Genomic DNA, 13,726 nt, shown 5'->3' with positions numbered 1-13,726 from the left:
CTGACCTTACAAATTACATTCTCCAACAATGATGTCTAGCCTGCGCAGCCAGCTGATTTGAAATTAATTACATCACCCTGTGACGTATCACGTTCATACATGATAAAACACATAATGCATGTTTAAAAAAAAAAAGGGGCTAAAATAAGAGATCGGTAGGAGCTTGTTTGCTCGGCCGGCGCGTGGGTATCAGATAACGCCGTGCGTGTTTTATTGGGTGACGGACAAATAAAGAATAGAGGAACAACATGTGGGAAGACAGTCTAAAAGCCCACATTCATCCCTGAGTCATGTTTCACTCGGGCTGCAGTGTCAGGTTGGACCCTAATCTCATCCAGATGCCCTCGTAGGAAAACAACGTCCCCCGCATGCACCACCACAGAACAGAACGCCAAACCTCGATAATTGATTTGCAAGTTCTTATTAAAGTTGTTTTGACTGTATCCACGTATTTCGTTCTGTTTGGTTTCGACTGCCCTCACTTTGTAGTCTTGATCAAAACAGTATCTCCTTCCACTCATCAGCGCTCCCTGTTCCTCTTGGATGGGAAGAACAGGGAAAATATATGCATAACCCTCGGCTGACATGCCGACTCGTTTGATGTGGTATTCCTTAAACAGACGCCCCGTCTCTCGTACGTTATTGGGGATATTAAATTGCTGCGTGGCTCTGTCTCTCTGAATCCTTAATGCAAACAAATACAAACACTGTTTGCAAAAGCCAATTCCATTTCCTGTTATTTGAAGCTAGCTTCACAGCTCTCCTCTGTTATTTGGAAAATGAATCAAAACTCAGTCAGGGAACTTTAGAAAACCAGAGGGTTACCGGTTCAGTTGATTGTGGGGTTGCATATAATGATAAGTAATGGATTAGGATTGCTATGGGTTAGGACTGGAACTACTGGTTCATTCCATTGTAGAAAAATCTACCAATTATTTTATAGATATATTAATTGATGTCTTTAATTACTTGTTTGTTCTCAGTATTGTTTCTGTTCTGATTGTATGTAAAGTGTCTTTGAGCATTAGGAAATGCGCTATAAAAATCCCATGTATTATTAATATTATTTCAAAAAGAAGATAAAAAGCAGGAAAACTTCTTTTTTGTGAGTCTGAGAACTACATTTCTTGCCTTTAAAATGACAGAAATGAATAATCAAAATAGTTGCTAATTATTGTTAGACCAATGAATTCGTTGCAGCTCTACGATTGATCATGCTTGCTACAGACACAGCATTAAAACAAAGGTTCAGGCTCAAGTTGTGACCAGCAACATATATTTAAAACGCCAAACCCGATGGAGTTTACACAAACAATATGGTTTTATTGAATATTTAATAAATCACACTAACTTAAAAGGAGGACTGGCCAAAAAGAACAAAAAGATGGACGCATCCTGGGCCAGCCACACCATGGGCCACCATCTTAAAGCCACAACGCTTTTGTAATGAAACGAGATATGGCATGTTCATTTACAAGTTTTAAAGAGTGTTGTTGGCAGACTATGTAACCTCTGGGCAGAGCCATGCTAACAGTTTCCCCCTTTTTGTTCCAGTCTTGATGCTAAAATAAGCTAACCAGCTGCTGCTTAAGTGACAGTCCACTCTCATGTCTAACTCCCAGAAAAAGAACAAATAGACATATGTCAAACTAATCTTTTAAGCAAATAATCAATTCAAAAATCCAATTCCAGCACTGCTTGACTTATTGCTAACGTTACGACCTCTGTGATTTTGAAAAGGCTTGCAGCGTTTGAGTGGGGACGTATATGTCCTTGTAAAACCAAACTGTAAATACACATACAATGACATTTACAAGCCAATTGCATCTCTGGAGTTGAGTCAAACTTGTAAACCCTGAGGAGAAGGAGGCAGAAGAAGAAGAAAAGATAAGCACGCCTTGAATTATCTAGGCTATAGTCAAACAGAGGTGTGTTCAGGGACGGACGGTGCTTCCAGCTCCAGGCCAGGTCTGTGAGAAGGTCATGTGAAAGTGGAATGTGGCTGAGCTGGATGCGAGCCAGAGGCGGTTATAAGTCATGAATGCTTATTTTTCTTAAAACAAAGTGAAAACTGTAAGCCACCTGGGAGAGATTACTCCTCACTGTATCAATAAAGCCAGGGTTATTTGAATAATTGGGTTGTGGAAACATGTGACAAAGTTTTGCCCAAAGGCAGAGATAGCTTTTTTGGCGTATTGTTTGTCAAATTCAAAAGACATAATTAGAGAGACTGTTTTTTGCATGCGGCATTACTGGATAAACAGTGACCAAGCAATCATTGAGAAGATTTTGAGATAGAGGCGAATGGATCGCAGTGTGTGACGTGCAAAATAGGAAAATAGTGGAATAGAGTGCAATCCAGACAGAGACATATAGGAAATACAAATACAAATAAATGTATACAAAAAGGGTAAAATAAAGAAAATTAATAATAATTGAAAGAACTAAAACATAGAAGAATAAAACAATACATTTAACAAAAAAAAATAGCAAGGTTTGGTTTATTTGAAACCAATGCAGTAGCAATTTCAATAGTTCGACATATTGATAGTGAATGTATTTGCAGTTTTTTTGCTCTTTTGAGTCAGTTACTTCATGGTTGAATGCACTTTCTGTACGTTTTTTGGGATAAAGTAAGGTAAAATAAAGAAGGCGATAGGTTGGGGGAAACTATTTTTCCACACCAAAGGGAACACATTCAAGCAAAACACATATCCTAAGAGAAGGAAACATGCACACACATCCAGACTCTCTTCTGAGTGCTGTCAAAGCTGTCTGACTGAAAACAGGACAGACAGGGAATGAATCAGATGGTATTAGAGCAGTACATATAAACACAATGATTAATGTGTTCCCATATGAAAGGAATATTTCATTTCATGATATCAGGCTGTGAGAAAGTCTAATACAGAAATACTTTGAGGTGAGCAATAACAGGAAGTCTGGGGAGTTGCATAATGTCTATGCGGGTGTTTGGTTTGGAAGTGTTGCTGGTGTTTGTGTTGACTAGACCTTTAATCCAAGCTGCATCACCAGCAGTCACAAGGTGGGTATTGCAACAACGAAACTAAAGGATGATGTCACAATGTCTGCTGAGAGACAGAGGGAGAAGACAGATATTCACGGGAGATAAATGGACAGCTAGAGAAATAGAGAACAAAGTTGGGTTTGGACTGGGAGTCTAAATCTGATTTTCTTTTGGCATATTCACATTGGAATCAGATTGCTTTTGACCTGGTTTGGATGGCAATAAACACATAGAAGGCATACTGAAGGTGGGGAGAAATCTGACTCAAATCAAATTTTAAATAACTGAACACAAAACATGTGATGGTGACATCACATCTGGCTGTGACTGCCGCACAGCAGTGGAAATGGTTCTCAAGAGTAAGTGCCAGTACAGCAATGTGAAACTGCTCCGTTTCAAGTAAAAGTCCTTCATTTAACATTGGTCTAACAGTAAGTAGAAGTACAGACATTTTTCAGCACTATGAACATAAAGCATGAAAAGTTCTTGTCTGTGGAAAAATGTCCCCTGTGTATGATATGATATATTTAGATTGTTAATATTGACCCTAGTGCACCCCTTAAAAGAATCATAAGAGGGTTTCAAAAATGTAGCAGAACATAGCACCAACACAATATATAATGTATCTTGTATTGGCTGCACAATAACCTTCCTTGTCTCTCATGCTGCCTGAACACCACTATTAAGTGTGGGAGAATTCATCTGCATTTTTCATCTGATGTGCAGATTGCTGTGTTAGTGTCATTTTAGAGAAATGCTCCATGAGTCATATTACAGTACGTGCTGGAGTGCCATTACCGCAAAAACTAATCTCGATAGGATTGCGATGCCTTGACGCAGACTGCAACATTGCTTGTAAATGACAAAAAGCAGTTCCAGACATCAGGCCTAAGAGACAAATTGAGTTTTTATGAGGTGTAAACATAAAATATAAGCTAAGGGGGGAACGCTGAGAGTAGAGGTATAGGTTGGTTGGGTCCAAAATGCGTCAGCAGCTTGAAGCCTGTTTAAAGTTCAGTGTGGTTGGAGCAGAAAATCAAGGAGCGGGGCTCTGTGATGTGTGCTGTACGCCTGCTGGCAGCGCTCTGGCTGGCATTAGCCAATGCTTTTCTGGCTGCTTTGAGAAGACTCCAAAGCAAACAGGAATGGTCCTACATTTCAGGCTGTAAAACTTATGTAAGCCCTCTAAATCATACACAGCGATGTACTTCACAAAATGGCAGGTAGTGTTAACATTTTCTTATATTAAAGTGGTTTGGTTTGATGATGAGACATTTTTTGAGTCAAACAAATGTCTTCTTTTATTGTAAGGGAATTTATATTACACTTATACTGTGGCTCAAGTATAAATGTCCACTCTTTAAAATGGAAATAAGTCAATTGTTTGCATTGTTTTGTGGAAACAATGCGCAATGACCCTACCAGCCGACGAAGATTGATACAATGCGTGTTTGAATTGTAGTGATTTAAGCCATCTGTACGTATTTGAATACAGGAAGGACACATGTTGTTGCTGTTAAGTCATTTGGAAAGTGGAAGCTCGCAAACCAGGCTAACTAGCATCCTATGCCCTTCTGAGACTTTTCTATGTTGCCGATCACAGTGGCGAGTCATGCCCTGCTGAACCAGATGTAGTAATAATAATGCAGTTTCTTATGTCTTTTACTAGCCACTTTTCCTTGAACAACATTGATGATTGTTCAGTGAAAGCTAAAGGAGAGAAGAAAGGAAGCATTTTAGCTCCCTGCCTTGGCATTTAAAGAATTTGACTAGCCCTTACCATGGATGCCACTTCACTGAGTGTTTTTCGTCTACAAAGGTCTTCATACTATTTGACCACAACAAGAGAAGTCGTACACGGGTGAAACAACATGGAGCCTGAGACGGGCCAAAAGAGAAGAGGCTTGGGCCTGCAGCAATTGGCAGGATACAAGCCTAAACTACAGTTACCCAGGTACAAATGCTTGTAATACACAGACTAGGAGTGTTGAAATTAATCGTTTCTGCGATGCATCGCGATGCGGACGTGGACGATTCTGCATCGATGCAGTGACAGAACATAATCGATTATAGCGTAGTAACGTTGCTTCCTGATGTTACGCCCGCGGCTTTACAATAACGTTTTTTTTTCTGTCACTTTAATATAAAATCGGTCAGTGACGCAGAGATCAGGGAACAGACGTGACAGCAACACCAAACACGGAGCAGTCTGCTTTATCCACCAACACAAGAACACCAGTCCAGAACCAACAGCAGAAGGACTCGCTCTGAATCACTCCGTGTCGCTGCGGCTCAGGCACACACGGATTTATGTTTTTAAAAAATACTTGCGTTACAATCATGTCAGGTTTTTGGTGGATTTAGTTAAGTCTTGGTTTGCAGAGTATGAATGTCCTCTTGCTATTTTCAGATGATATACGTGTGTAAAGTTTGTGAAGGCAGGAGGAAAGCTTCCCCGCCCCCTCCCTGAAAAGAATGAGTGACAGGCTGATAGTGACCCGATAGAAACTTTATTATTCACTTAATCACTGATTGAGATATGATGAAGCTAACTTAATCTCATACATTCATGGGATTTATGTAACAGTAAGACAGAGAATGTAAGTGTGCACCCACATGCACTATTTTTGTTTGTATGCTGTTGTAAATACTCCTGTTGTCTGCTGTGTTCAGACTCAAGTCCTGTGTGTGATGCCACATTCAGGACATTCAGTGTCCTTTTTTTAACAGAAGACCGTTGCTAGAAGCTGCAGCTAGACTGCAGAAGCATTAGTTTTTTGTTTTTGAGGATGGAACAATTTCACACACAGATACTGTATAGGGATGCTAGAGCTATACAATTGATTTATTTTGGTTTATAAATTAATGTCAAGACATTTATGTTATTGATTTCTGAAGCACTTTCTAAATAATAAAAAGAGAGTTCATATGTATTTACTGCATGTATTCATTGATGAAAAATAAGCTATGTGCAGTAATATAGAAAATTGAGGATGCAACGCATTGGTATGAATCGTGATGCATCGGGATATCGAATCGAATCGAATCGGTGACAGGATAATCGTAATCGAATCAAATCGTGAGACCAGTGAAGATGCACAGCCCTAACACATGCATACAATAAGGAGAGATCCTTACAAAGCAAGTATGAATTGAGGAAGGCAGTGCAAAGAGCTTAGATACAGTATAATAACAAACTTGAAAAGAAGCTCAACTCTAATGTTAACGGAGAGTCTGTGGAAGTAACTGCAGTTAATTACAAACTATAAATCAAAACCTGTCATCGTAGATTCTGATTCCAACCTGCCAGATGATTTGAATAAATGTTACTACAGGTTTGGCACTCGCTTGGCCCACTGCCTTTCTCTCAATTTACATCAAAAGCTGCTACGCCTCCTTATTTAATCACTGAACATGAGGTTAGAAAACCTCCTGGGTAGGCAACATGAGGAAGTAGAAAGGCTGCCGGACATGACTTGATCCAAGCACTTGAAATTGTGCGCAGATGGGCTGGAACCTGTTCTAAGCCAGAATTTTGTAGACGGTCTCTTTCAGAGCAAAGTTTCCAAGCATGTTTTAAGTCTGCTAGTTGTATGGTTCCCGTGCCTTAAATATCTTTATCAGACTGCCTGAATGATTATAGGACTGTCGTCTTAACATCATTTGTAATGACAGTCTTAAAAGATTGGTTTAAAGTCACTTGACCAGCGTTGCCCTTAAATAATTTTTATTTTAGAGCAAATAGATCTGTCATGGATGCAGTGTCATTGTGTTTGCACTCAGTTCTTCAACACTTTGTGCCACCTGACACTTATGCACTCAGTTCTTCAACACCTTTCGGCACCTGACACTTAAGCACAGGCTGTTTTTTATTACAGCTCAGCGATACATTTGATTCTATCATCCAGGCTGTATGTTATAATTCTTCAACTGGGAGACCATACATACACGAGTCAGTGGATTTTGGACGTATTATAGCAGAAGTGGAGACTAGTGGTCAGAAGCAACAAGTTCTTCCATTCAGTTATACAACAGTTGTCAACACTGGTGGCCCACAGGGATGTCTTCTGTCTCCACTGCAGTTCTTAAATTGCCTGTACTTTCAACACCCAGTCTTAAGGGTTGTTTAGGTTTGCAGATGATACCAAACTGGTAGGGCTAATATCTAACAACAATCGATTAAACAGAAATGTTAAGAGTTTCCAAACCATAAGGGTATTGACGGACTTCTGTAATAATTGATGGGGGTAGAAACATAACCACTATGTTAAAGAAATTCAACAGGAGGAGCACTACAAATGCTGGGTATGTAGTCCATAAAAGTCTGAAGTGTATAACCTTGTACATTTTTGTGAGGAAAAGGTATGGGTTTCGACTAGATAAATTAGACTTGAATTACACTATACAGGCTCTGTAAGAGTTTGTAAGAAGATGTTTAAAGTCATTTTTCTTTTGTTAAGTGTGACCCCCCAATCAACTTAAAATCGTTAAGAATTGTTGATGTATTTCTAATTATTTAGATAACCATGGAGGCATGTGGGTTATCATTCTAACATACAAATGTAGTCATTTAGTAGATGTCTCTACTAAACTCTTTAACTGAGAAATATTGCTGACTTGCTTAACAACTAATAGGCAAAAAAGGGGTATTTAAAGTTGCCCAATCTTGCAAGAAAACAGCACCATTGGTCATTGAGTATTGTACTGAGTGCTCAAATTACAGATGGAACTAATAAATGGCTAATAACATTAGCCCTCAGCAGGTTGACTGCTTGTGTGTCCATTAAAACTGAAGTGATATTATGAAAAAGCAATTAGGGCCCACCAACACATATATTGTACCAATCAAAAGACTGTTCCCATATTGTCAGTCATAACCAGTCTGATTTCTTGGCAGGCGAGGCAGATTTAAATGGCTCTTTTGAATGTTTATGGGGCTTCTTTGTCCCTAAGTGGCCCGATTTGCAGATCTTTTTTCAGCATGTTGTTACTGCAGCAATCATAGCTGTGATTTATTTTTATACTGCTCTGTAAAGAACAACACAGGTGCTCGTAAATGTTAGAATTGTCTGGGTTTATTAAAGAAAATTCTTCACCTCTGATGTTGAGACGAATTTACCATTGAAGGTCGATATATTTGCCAAGAAAAAGGCAATCCAGAAGCTATAAGTACCGCAATTAGAACATTTATCCTCCTATGTTTAGCTCTGGATATCTTTTAAAGGTCAATGTTGTACTCTAAGGTTTACCCTTGTGAAGATAGTCTGTCTCCTTGAATGACAGCCCACATAAACAGGGAGTGAATGGTCACATGATTATGAGTGTTTGATCAGAACAGCCACTGCTGACATTTATCAGGGGTGGCGTTGAATTGCTCCAATAGACCTCCAGACACGTGTGGGATACGCAAGGTCACCGTGGCAACTCTGCTTTTTACCATCAGTCTTCATGTTATTCTAATGGCATGTCTTAACCATTGCCTATAATCTGATAATGATTGGACACCAAATATCCAGGTATTATCTTCGGAAAATACACACTCCTAACATTCCTTCTGAACTATTGACTGTGTTTATTTAAAGAAGGCGGGAAGAATTCGAGCCCCATTGGCTGAGGGGTAGGTTGTCGAGCAGATGTATATATATAGGGTCGTTTTTTATAGCCACTTAACTCCAATTAACCTTCATTCTCCTATTTGCCTCTAATCACATTATCCTCTGGTATTTGGCTGTATTTTTATTTTATCCGAAAGAGGCCGTGTCCTCCTGCTACATGCCCAGAAAACTGTGAGGCAGAGAAAGAACAAGCTTCTCCTTGTGCTGGATCTCCCACTTGGCCGGAGATCCAGTCTATGGTCTACTTTTCTCTCCGCGTCTCCCCCTCCTCACACTCTGACCTTTCTCAATGCTTTCCTCACGCTCCCTTTTTAGCTTTCTTCTTCTGCTCCCTTGCTGCGTATCTGAGCTTTGCCCTCGGGCCATGTCCAGCGTCAAAGAACGTCAGATCCTTGAATTGGCTGCTGCTCTCAGCTGACTCTATAGTACTTTTATATTGGGTTTATTGGAAGATTATTTCAATATCCTGCCAGAAAGAACGCTGATCAATTCCAGTGTACTCTTAGTGTGTAAGTACAGCTAAATGCATGAGTAATATGCTACTTTATTGTCCTTATAATACTAATACATTGAGACATAGTGAGTCATTGTAGTTGTCAAAACAAAGATTTTACTCCTCGCTATTAAATGTCTTAAAATGGACACTTGGAAACAGAGGCTTAAGTCTGTGCCTCTTTCTTCCCCCGGGGTCGTACAAAAACACATTCCAGCTGTCAAATATGCTCATTCATGTACTTCTATATAAAACTGTTTCTGACTACCTGCCTGTCCCCTAAAGCAATTATAGGTGAAAGAGCTCACTTTCAGCACACCAATCCTTACGCTCCAGAAGGAACATGTACAGCTGTCACCCGCACTGACACATTAGTGGCACCTTTTCAGAATCTATGACATGAACAATAATACTAGAAATAAGCAGTGTTTTTGAAAGATTCAGAAACTTAATCTGGCTCATATTTTACACTTCTGCACTAAATGTTGTATAACTGCATTTATTTGAAATATATGGCTACTATATGTAAAAAGTGAGATTATGTGATGAATTGTAGATGGTTGGTACTCTTTTCTGTTATTAGGTCTACCTACCTTGTCAGTATCAATTCTCTGTATTCATGTGGATTTAGTTTTAATTTTAAAAAAATACAGATTTTCACCCCAATTTCTCTGTGCTCTGGCATCTTGTCTGATTTAAAAAGGCAAGACAACAGAAATAAGGCAATAACAAAAGTCCAAAAGATTTTCAGATTGAAATTAAATTAAAAAATATATATTTAGTTGGTAATAATCGGGAACTTTCTGTTAAGAAACACTTTGAATGTAAGAACTGATAGTAACAAGTAAGCTGTCAGCAATAGGATACAAATACAAAGTTGAAATGGTTTAAATAAAGATGATAGTGGATCAACGTAAAAAATAATTTGAAACTACAAGGCAACTGATAATCCACTGCTTAGGCCACAATTCCCACTTCGCAAAGTTAATGAAAGTTTACAAAGATTCATGTATCTGCGTAGAACCTTCCCAAATATTAAGTAGTTATTGCACCATGGCCCATGTTACACCATTCAACCAAGTTTCATTCAAATCAGGCCTGTTTCTAATCAATCCTGCTAATAAACAAACTGGAAACATACTCGCCTTGGAGAAGGATATAAAGCCATTTGGAACTGGATTGTTGGGAAAACCAAAAAAGTTTGGAAACCACTGGTTCATACTTTCATTGAACTATAATTCTGACCCTGACTTTCTTGCTAATGGATGTATGCCACGTACTGTTTATTTTTGAATAAAAACCAATTCTGTATTCATGTTCTTTAGTCACTGTGTTAAAAAACATCAGCTAAAAGCCCCAGAACATACCGATTAATTATGAATGTATTTATTCTCTGTAAGTTGTACTGCATTAATCACTTCCATTGGCAGTCATGGTCTTGGATTTGGTGTGCTGGCGGTAAAACCTGTGGATAATACAGGGTTTATAAATTGAGTGCATTTAGGGCAGTGTTCCACTACATTTTAAAAAGAAAAAAGCTTTTGATCAAAAATATGTCATAATTTCCCAAGAAGCATGGTGTGTTTGCCTGTGAAGCGCAATGCAGCACTTCACACCATTTCAATAATGAGAGGGTTGCAAAAGGTGTGAGAGATAATTGTAACTGTTTCACCTAGACATTTGTATTGCTTTATTTTAAGTTGTTACTGGAAATGCTCGCAATTATTTTAAATAGCTTTTTGCTAGAACAATAAAGCTGGTGACAGATTGTAGAATCTAAACTGCCACCTTACACTGCCCTACGTTCTTAAAACAATCACTGGGAAATGCAGCTTTATTATTCCTTTTTGTCTTTTATGTAACAATATGTACTGAACCTTTTAGTTGGTGTCTCCTGTAGGCCACCCATTAAAATCCTCACCCCGTTTAAAATGTTGTCACACCAAAAGGTGGACACGACAAGTGCACAAGGTCAGAGAGAGACACGGGGAACAACAGGCAGTGAACTAGAAATAAACTTGGCATCCATGAATAATGCATTGTTAAAAGGTTTACCTAATGGCACTCTTAAAACTTTTAAAAGTCGGTCTTCGCATTCAACTGATGAGGCTCTTGGCAAAAAAAAGCCCCTTTTTCCCTAACTGACTGCAGTCGTCCTCCAAACTTAGTTTTAGTGAGAGACACTGATTGGTTTAATTATGTTTCCAGTGATTAAGCATCCTAATGGTACTTGTTACAATACGAGACGTGCATGGTAATGATTTTGAAATGTGACATTTGGCTTGCAGCTTCTGGAAAATGTTTCAGAAACTGTTTTATTCTTATTTTTCACTTTTTAACACAGTCGATTCCCGAAACGGCAGACCTACTGGCATAGAAATCAAAGAGGGACACTTACCGTCTTTGAACACTTGGCGGTCATGGCAGGGTCAGAGAAGAACAGAGACACAGAGAGAGTGGAGAGCGCGACCTTTGTGGCATTACATTCACATCCCAGCCCGGGCTCCCAGACACGAGGACGAGACCGAAGGGGCTCGTTAACTTGAAAGCGCGGATGGAGGGCGGCGGGATTGCCCGAGTGTGTCAAGAGGAAACTACAGGCAGCAGTCAGTCAGGGAGAGGAAAAGAGACAGACAATAGAAGAGAGAATTCAAAGACGCCAGCAGTTTTCTTCTTCCTCTTCTTTTTCTCTGTAACTTAACCCCCGAGGAGCTCCGAGACACACAGAACCAGTTCCAGACCTGTCCTCCTGCACCGACTTCCCCCCCTTTTCTCTCTCTCTCAGTTTTCTCTCCCCACTCTCTTTTTTGGTATCATTTAACTCTTGATTCCGTGGCCCGGCGATGAGCTCACCGCAGAGCTCAGGTTTCAGCGCCTTGACTGGAATGCGAGGGGGCAGCCGCGCGGAGAGGCAGAGGTGCTGCTGGGGAGGTCAAAGGCTACCGGGGGTGGTGGGGAGGAAGAGAGAGAGAAAAAGCGGGGTGTCTGTCATCTTGGGGGGGGGGGAGAGTTCCAGTGGAGAGGATATCTGAGGGGCCTGGAGTGGCAAGAACAAAACAGGAGTTACAGGGGTCACGGGTTACGGATGTTACGGGGTCCGGGCAACATTTGACAGCTTTGGAGGCTATAGACTTGAGGACACTGAGTACATTTTACACACACACACACACACACACACACACACACACACACACACACACACACACACACACACACACACACACACACACACACACACACACACACACACACACACACACACACACACACACACACACACACACACACACACACACACACACACACACACACACACACACACACACACACACACACACACACACACACACACACACACACACACACACACACACACACACACACACACACACTCCTAAGTGCTAGATTTATTGCTCACTTAGAGAGCGGGGTGTTCTCCTCAGGGAGCGAAGCTATTTTTTTCTGTTGTGGAGTTCTCACATTCTAGCAGTCCGAGGTCAGGGATATAAATTATACAATTAAAACATACATAACTTAAGAGGTCGACCATAATCACAGACATAAAAGTACTTGTATTTACATAGAACACATTTAGTACTAGTGTTATGACATGCATTTGAATTATAGTAAACCTGCATTAAAAAGGAAATACTTAAAAGGAAACAATTAGGGCGCTGTTATTCTAGGGTGGGTATATGTATAGATTGTTGGATTTAGAGGGATTTGGGGATTAAATATCAACATGTGGATTTTTCATTTGGTTCGGTTAGCGCTCAATGAAGCACACCAAACCTTGTAATCAAATGTCCCATGGTTGAAACGGTCACACCTCTTTGAGACAGAGTAAAACTTGTAGAAAATTATTGGTTTCGGATATAATGGAGCAGCACGAAATCTTTGCGACCTTCAGTGTTCAGGTTTTGCTTTGGTTTTTCTATCGATCAAATATTTAAGATGAAGGATAACAATATGAGCAGCAGGTTGTTTAAGATGTCTTCCTTTGAGAGAAACGAGTCTGGCCCTGATAAGAGGAAGAGATTGTGATGTTTTGTGCTTTTTAAAGCAAGTGCACTTGGAAGCAAACAGAGATGGGAATGAGCCACAAAAGAGCTGCAACACCACATAAACCTATTGAGTATTCTATAAAAACACAAAGGTTTGGCTTGAAAAGGACGACAAACCTCATATTTGAAAGAACACTTTAATGAAATGACACAAAGGCTGTCTAGGTGAATCTGAACAGGCGAGACCTAAAACAGGGATCGCTTCGGAGACTCAACAATTTATTGCTGGCTCTTAAGTTTGACATGAAATATAATGCAAGCTAACAAGCTAACCCCCTTTTTAGGAGCTAGATATGAGCAGTTGCTCCAAAAGCCTGTTAAACTGAATGAAAGGAGAGGCTACTGTTTGCTCAGTTTGGTTAAAGTGCATAGTACTTACAAATGTAATACAACAGTTCAACAGCACCACAAACTGAAGCCTGCATCTTGACCCTAAACTTGAATGGACCGAATTTCTAAAACCATTGAAAATAACCTTTCAAAGAAGGGTTTATAGCTTTTTAGTACTAGCTTGTATACATCTTAG

The 13,726-nt window shown here is 39.8% G+C and overlaps 1 protein-coding gene across 1 annotated transcript in view; it reads right to left on the bottom strand.

Annotated features, from left to right (window-relative positions):
- The window catches only part of flrt2 (fibronectin leucine rich transmembrane protein 2), a 51,243-nt gene extending 39,359 nt beyond the window's left edge, over positions 1-11,884 (bottom strand). The window contains exon 1 of the mRNA XM_034150547.1: positions 11,535-11,884. The gene's annotated coding sequence lies outside the window, so the exon portion shown is untranslated. The remainder of the gene's footprint in view (positions 1-11,534) is intronic.
- Between the last annotated feature and the right edge of the window lie 1,842 nt (positions 11,885-13,726).

Source organism: Trematomus bernacchii, unplaced genomic scaffold, assembly GCF_902827165.1.
Source record: "Trematomus bernacchii unplaced genomic scaffold, fTreBer1.1, whole genome shotgun sequence".
NCBI lineage: Eukaryota > Metazoa > Chordata > Actinopteri > Perciformes > Nototheniidae > Trematomus > Trematomus bernacchii.
The sequence above is the reverse complement of the archived record's forward strand: the minus strand, read 5'-3'. Positions and strand labels throughout refer to the sequence as shown.